The sequence below is a fragment of the Antrostomus carolinensis genome, unplaced genomic scaffold (genome assembly GCF_000700745.2).
Source record: "Antrostomus carolinensis isolate BGI_N321 unplaced genomic scaffold, ASM70074v2 scaffold16523, whole genome shotgun sequence".
Taxonomy (NCBI): Eukaryota; Metazoa; Chordata; class Aves; order Caprimulgiformes; family Caprimulgidae; genus Antrostomus; species Antrostomus carolinensis.
This window is the reverse complement of record NW_010303596.1, coordinates 1-5,738: the sequence shown is the minus strand read 5'-3', so window position 1 is coordinate 5,738 and position 5,738 is coordinate 1.

Sequence of the window (5,738 nt, the reverse complement as noted above, 5' to 3'; positions counted from 1 at the left end):
CAGAGCAACAAGATATCCACATATCAGTAGGTCTCAACTGACCTGGAGACTGCAAGTTTCTTCTCTTATATTGATTTACCAGTGGATATTAAAGGCAAACAAAGGATGGATAGGTAGAAAAGGGGACAAAGACAGCTCTGACAGTAAGGATAAAGTTTTACTAAAATTTCTATGGCAAAAAATCACAGTTGTGTTAGTCCAAGTCACAGTAAAGAGAAGAAAGGATTGCTTTCCAAGCCTTTCTGTACCACATGCAGTCCACACTCATAAAAGTGAATGAAAGATGAATGTAAACTTAAAAGATACTGATCTGGTAGCAGTTTGAAAGCCACTTACACAAGTCTGACTGACCATTTACCACTTTTGAAAGCCACTTACGCTAACCTTAACTGACAGTTAAATTTAGGCTTGAAGTTTCTGGAATAGGAGACTTTCTATCTGTAAGAACTTCGGAAATAACTTTTCCTAGTATAGAGATATTTGAACTTAGTGGTTCAGACAGTATCAAAGCTGATTCTCAAGTTACCTTCATTTTTCTGTTTAAACATTTTGGAAGCCAAATCAACAGCTTTACAAAACTTAGACTGCTTTCAGCTATGGAGACAGGTGAAATCTCAAGTTTTCTTTCAATATTTTATGCCTGCCATGAGCACAGAATTTATGATGAACATCAATCAGGGAAGAGGAGCAGATGGGTTAAAAAAAAAAGTCTATTAACAGTAACAAGAAATGGTTCAAAAAGAGAAGCATGAGTTTTATGCTATCCACATTAGTAGTGTTCGCTTAATTTATTGAGGAAGCAACATCAGATATGTTAATCACTTCTAGACCCAGACTTTTTCAAGCCAGGACCATCTTTTGCCTTTGTAGCAATAGTTTGAAACAGTAAATTGCAATGAGGAAGACTCCTGAATCAGCCTAACTTCCTCCATAAAAAAAAATCACAACTCGGCTACCAGAGAGAAATGTCATGAAGGGACAGTTCAGGCATTTTTTATAAATCCAACAAAAATAAGTGGCTGTTTCCAGAAACACGGATTGTTTGCAGCAGATCAGACACACTATGACAGTCATAATCACACTAGAGTGCAGCCAGACCTGCCAGGTGCCAAACACAAAACTCCAGTCCCACAGCCTTTTGCACGGAACTGCCGTAGCTCCTCACAAATGTGCAGCACAGTGGAATGGCCTGTTTTCCAGTCTGCAGCTCGATGCCAGATACAGTAAGCAGGTCAGTCTGCTTTTTTGTCTGTGAGCCAGACACACTCCAGAGTGGGAGTGATGCCATAGCCCTGCACGGCTTCAGGGAGGGGAGAAGAGAGGAGGAACTGTGCCTAATGGGAACACAGCACAAAGCAGCCCCCACTGTGGGCTCAGCACTACAGCCCCATCTCATGACCCTGAGCTTGGGTAAATGATGTGGCGGCCTCATATAGGACTTGTCATATGCTGAGAAGGACACGGGTGGAGACATTTCCATATACCCATAGGCCATAAACTGCAGTCACCAAGTGATTCACCCCAGGACCTGAGGCTGAGCAGTTTGAGACATACTGTTTTTATGACTTGCCTCAGGTCCTAGACTGAAGCAGGACAGCCTCATTGCTTTCCTTCCAAACCTTATGCTTTGGAAGGAAGTTAGGATATATTTCCCAGTTTAACGTGGAACTTTACGCAACATGGAGTCACTTGAAACCAGTAGGATTATTTTTAAAGTCTTACCTAAGGTGAGCCAGAGGGCTAAACTGAATCTTCTTAGATGTTTAAGCAATGCGTAATAGAAAATAAATGTAGTAGGTTTTCTACCTAAATATTAAGGTATGATGGGATTTTCTCAAACATCAGTACAGCACTAACCCTGCTGTATAATTCAAGTTAATGATTTCAACAAATGAAAAATTAAATCCATTTGGAATTATTTTTCCCAGCTTTAATTCTGATGGAATAACAATTAACTCAAACATAGCCACACCTGTACTAATGGTACATCAGCCTACCAAAATATAGGCTAAGAGGAAGTAAGATTGTTGCATATAAATTCATTAAGTGTGATAAGGAGTCTAGAAGGAAAAAAGATAATTAAGATCAAGAACAACACTGACAGAAGATGAAATAAGCAAAAACCAAGGCAGAAACAATCTGAAGCTGAAAATGAAAGCTTTCTAACCCGTGTATGAAAGTGGTAGAACAGCTTTCCAACAGCAGTACAAAGAAATAAATCTGATGCGAGACTGGCACTCGCTCAAATCACAAGAGCATTATATAACGTAGATGTCTGCAACATCCAGAGGTGAGATGTGACGACCCAGGAGGTCCTCTCAAAGTCTGTTTGCCATGCTCCCAAAGCAAGACAGCATGCTGCACACCTTCCCTCTCCAGGGCAAAGGATCAGGGAGGAAGCGAACCCATGACAGATGTTAGATACATTGTTCAATGCACTCAGCTACTGGGGTAAGCACAATGTATGGGCACGTATAGAATAGGAAAACACTAATTAATTCTGCGCAACAGCCAGGAACATATCCATCTGCACCAGCTTGCTGGGTACATCCACTTCACTCCACATGCATGCAACAGCTGAGAGGGAAAATGTGTAATGAAAGAAATCTGCTCGAGATGGCAGTCAGCGAAGAGTTACAACAGGGCTATGGGCTGAGGACTGTTTTGCCTTTGAAAGAGCCACTAAAAAAAAGATCCAGTTTATCTGCTACTGACTTCTGTTACCAGAATCAGCTGTGAAATGACAAAGCATTTATTATTGTGAAACTAAAACCAACTGATTTTCATTCTGATCAGGACCCAAAAATAGGTGAGTCAGTAACATACATTGAGCCCCACAATACCTTGATAATTTTTAACAATTTTTTCTTTTCTTTTTTTTTTTTAGCTCTGTTCAATTTGTACCTTATTCAAAGAACCAGATATTTTCCTTGTATGCTTCAAGCAGACTCTGTACAGCAGTATAAAGGTAAATTCTAACCATATCATGGTTGCAATTTTACTAAGAGAATTTTCATGACATTTCTCTCAGTGCCAAAGATAGCTTTGCTTCACCACTGTAGAAATTCTACAAGGCCATTCCTGAGAGGGATCCACATATCTGAAGAGGCTGGTGAGAGCTACATGTAGTGGGAATTATTCTCACTTGTATTCCGTGCATTAAATATCTTAACAAAAACATTAAGATGCTGTAGTAAAAATTGAAGATTTTATCTTCATCAACAAAACACACACAAAAGAAGAAAGTAGCAAAAGTTTAGCCTCATAAATTGCTCCTATGAGACCGTAAGTATTACATTTGTGTCACAGCTACACTGGAAGTAACACTATTTGCTTGTACTAACACTTGAGCAGTGTGGGGAGCAGAACCCATGAGCTTCATCCAGAAGGTTTATATTCGTCTTTTTATTATAGCTGTTTGGCAATTTTACCCCCATTCTCTTTGTCAAGAGAACCATTTCTTTTTCATTTATGAAATGGAGTGGAAATGTAGCCTCAGCAATCAGATGCTTATGAAAATCCTGGAGATCATTTTCTTGTGGGATGCACAGAGCAGCTGTGTGGGTCTTCCCAAGCCACGTGACAAAAAGTGTTGTGTTTTTAGGAGGCTTATAACCAAAACGGTGTGCCCTGCATAAATCAATGTTTGCCTTCATTCAAGGATAGGGATTATTTGTGGGGCAGCATAAGGAAATATGAACTGTTCATGTTTGTGCTGCAGAGAGCATCCCTTTGAAATATAGGCTAGCACCTGTTTAAAAAAAAAAAATCTTAAAGAGAAAGAAAACCGTAATGCTGAAGAGGAAGACTGAGACTGTTCTCTCTCACTCTGCTTTCAGTGTCAATAGGAAACACCAATTATTTTTTAGAGACCCCTTTAGAGAAACATCTACAGAAACAACAACAAAAACTCACAGCAGAGGACTGTGCCTGGAAGAATGCTCCAATGCACTTGAATAATAAAAGGCAGGGAGCAAGAGATACTTCACCTACCTGGGCCATGAGCAATACCTATTCCTTGCAATTAGGGGCTTATTTGCTGCATTTATTCCTTTAAACAGCAGCAGTAACCACAATCTAGATGAAAGGTGAAAACAAAAAAAAATACACCCTGCAAACACACAGAGAAGGAAATGCACCAATAAGACAACCACAAAATCTAGCTTCACTGCAAGATACTTAGAGAGGCAAGTCATATCACAGGAAGGTCACCATTTTCACAAATAATGAGTGAGAAACTATTCCCTGTCCTCTTCTTTCCTGTCTCAACATTAAGATTTGTTTGCTCACCTGTCCCAAGCTTGTAGATTCATTGCTGGAGGTATGAAGTTTGTTTCCATGTTAAGTATGATTCACTATAAAACATCTCTTTTCCTCAGCTAATTAACTGCTTTTTGTCAGAGAAAAAATAAGAGGAAAACAAGAGGACTACATGACATAACAGCAAGGAATAACTACTCAAAAGCTTCTCTACTGCAAAGGCAGATTATTTGGGAAGAGCAGAGCAAGGACATGATCTGATTATTAAGTTACTTCCTGATATGTACCAATAACTAATTCATAAACTAGTGGTGATATTAAATATGACAGTAACTTTACAGATGTCAAATACAAGTCTGGGAAAACTGGAAGGTTTTGGACCAGTGAAAAGAAGAAAAAAAAAAAAGAAAAAAAAAGAAAAAAAAGAGTCCCAGTTTTCTCCCCTATAACATCCCGTGTTTCCCTGTGCCACAGGGGCATATTTGAATAAGAAAATTATTGCTTTATCTCATTCTAATGTATTTCTTATCAGTTGAACCATAATAAATAATCATGTGCATACTTTCAGTCCATTGCAAACTGAAATTAAAAAGTTCAACCATCAGATTTAAACTAGTATGTTAGTAACAGGTTGGGAACACACACATAATCAGCTAATGTGTCTCAGATGACAAGCAGTCACTTTCTCAACTGTAATAATTCAACCAGTTACATCCATTTGTCCACACCTTTGATTGTGATGAGGGTCAAAAATAAAAACCAAAGTCTACATTTATTCCCTGACTGTAGCAGACTGATAAAAAAATGAAAAGTTGTAAAAGTAGATCTGTCCATGTGTGTTATTTTGGTATATACCAAACATAAATACTACACTCATAGAAAGCAGCTCTGTTGGCACACTGCTTCCAGGACCACTGAACTGACACTGTCCCTCCTCTGGCAGACTTCTCTGTCACTGTGGAAAGGACAAAGAGCAAAACTTCCATGTTTCCCGAGAATATGATTTTAAAGGTTAAAATCATAGTAATGTTAGGAGGGACATCTTTTCCCTCCTGAAAAGTTTTCCTTCCATATCAGTTTTTCCACATAGGATTTGTGTTTCCTTTTTCAGTGAACCCTATTCACTTAATGTTTACTTTGCCACCTAAAGCCCTTTACCACCCAGGTCTTTTTCAGAGTTCAGATAGTTTTTTTACCACCATTTTTTCTCTTCACTGAGTATATCTCACCTAAGGTGTTTTTAAGAAACAACTTCAAAGTAGGTGAGTTAGGCTATGACAGCACTTCACAAACACTAAAGAACTGGCCATTTTACAATTAGAAGAATTCTGCATGGACATGGACTCCAGTTCCCATATCAGTCAGAAAAAAACAGTGGAGAAAATTCCAAAAGAAAAAACTTCACTAGACCTAAAATCCAAGACTAAAAGGAAAACTCTTATTTTATTCTAAGTAGTTTACAGATAAATGGGGGAGGG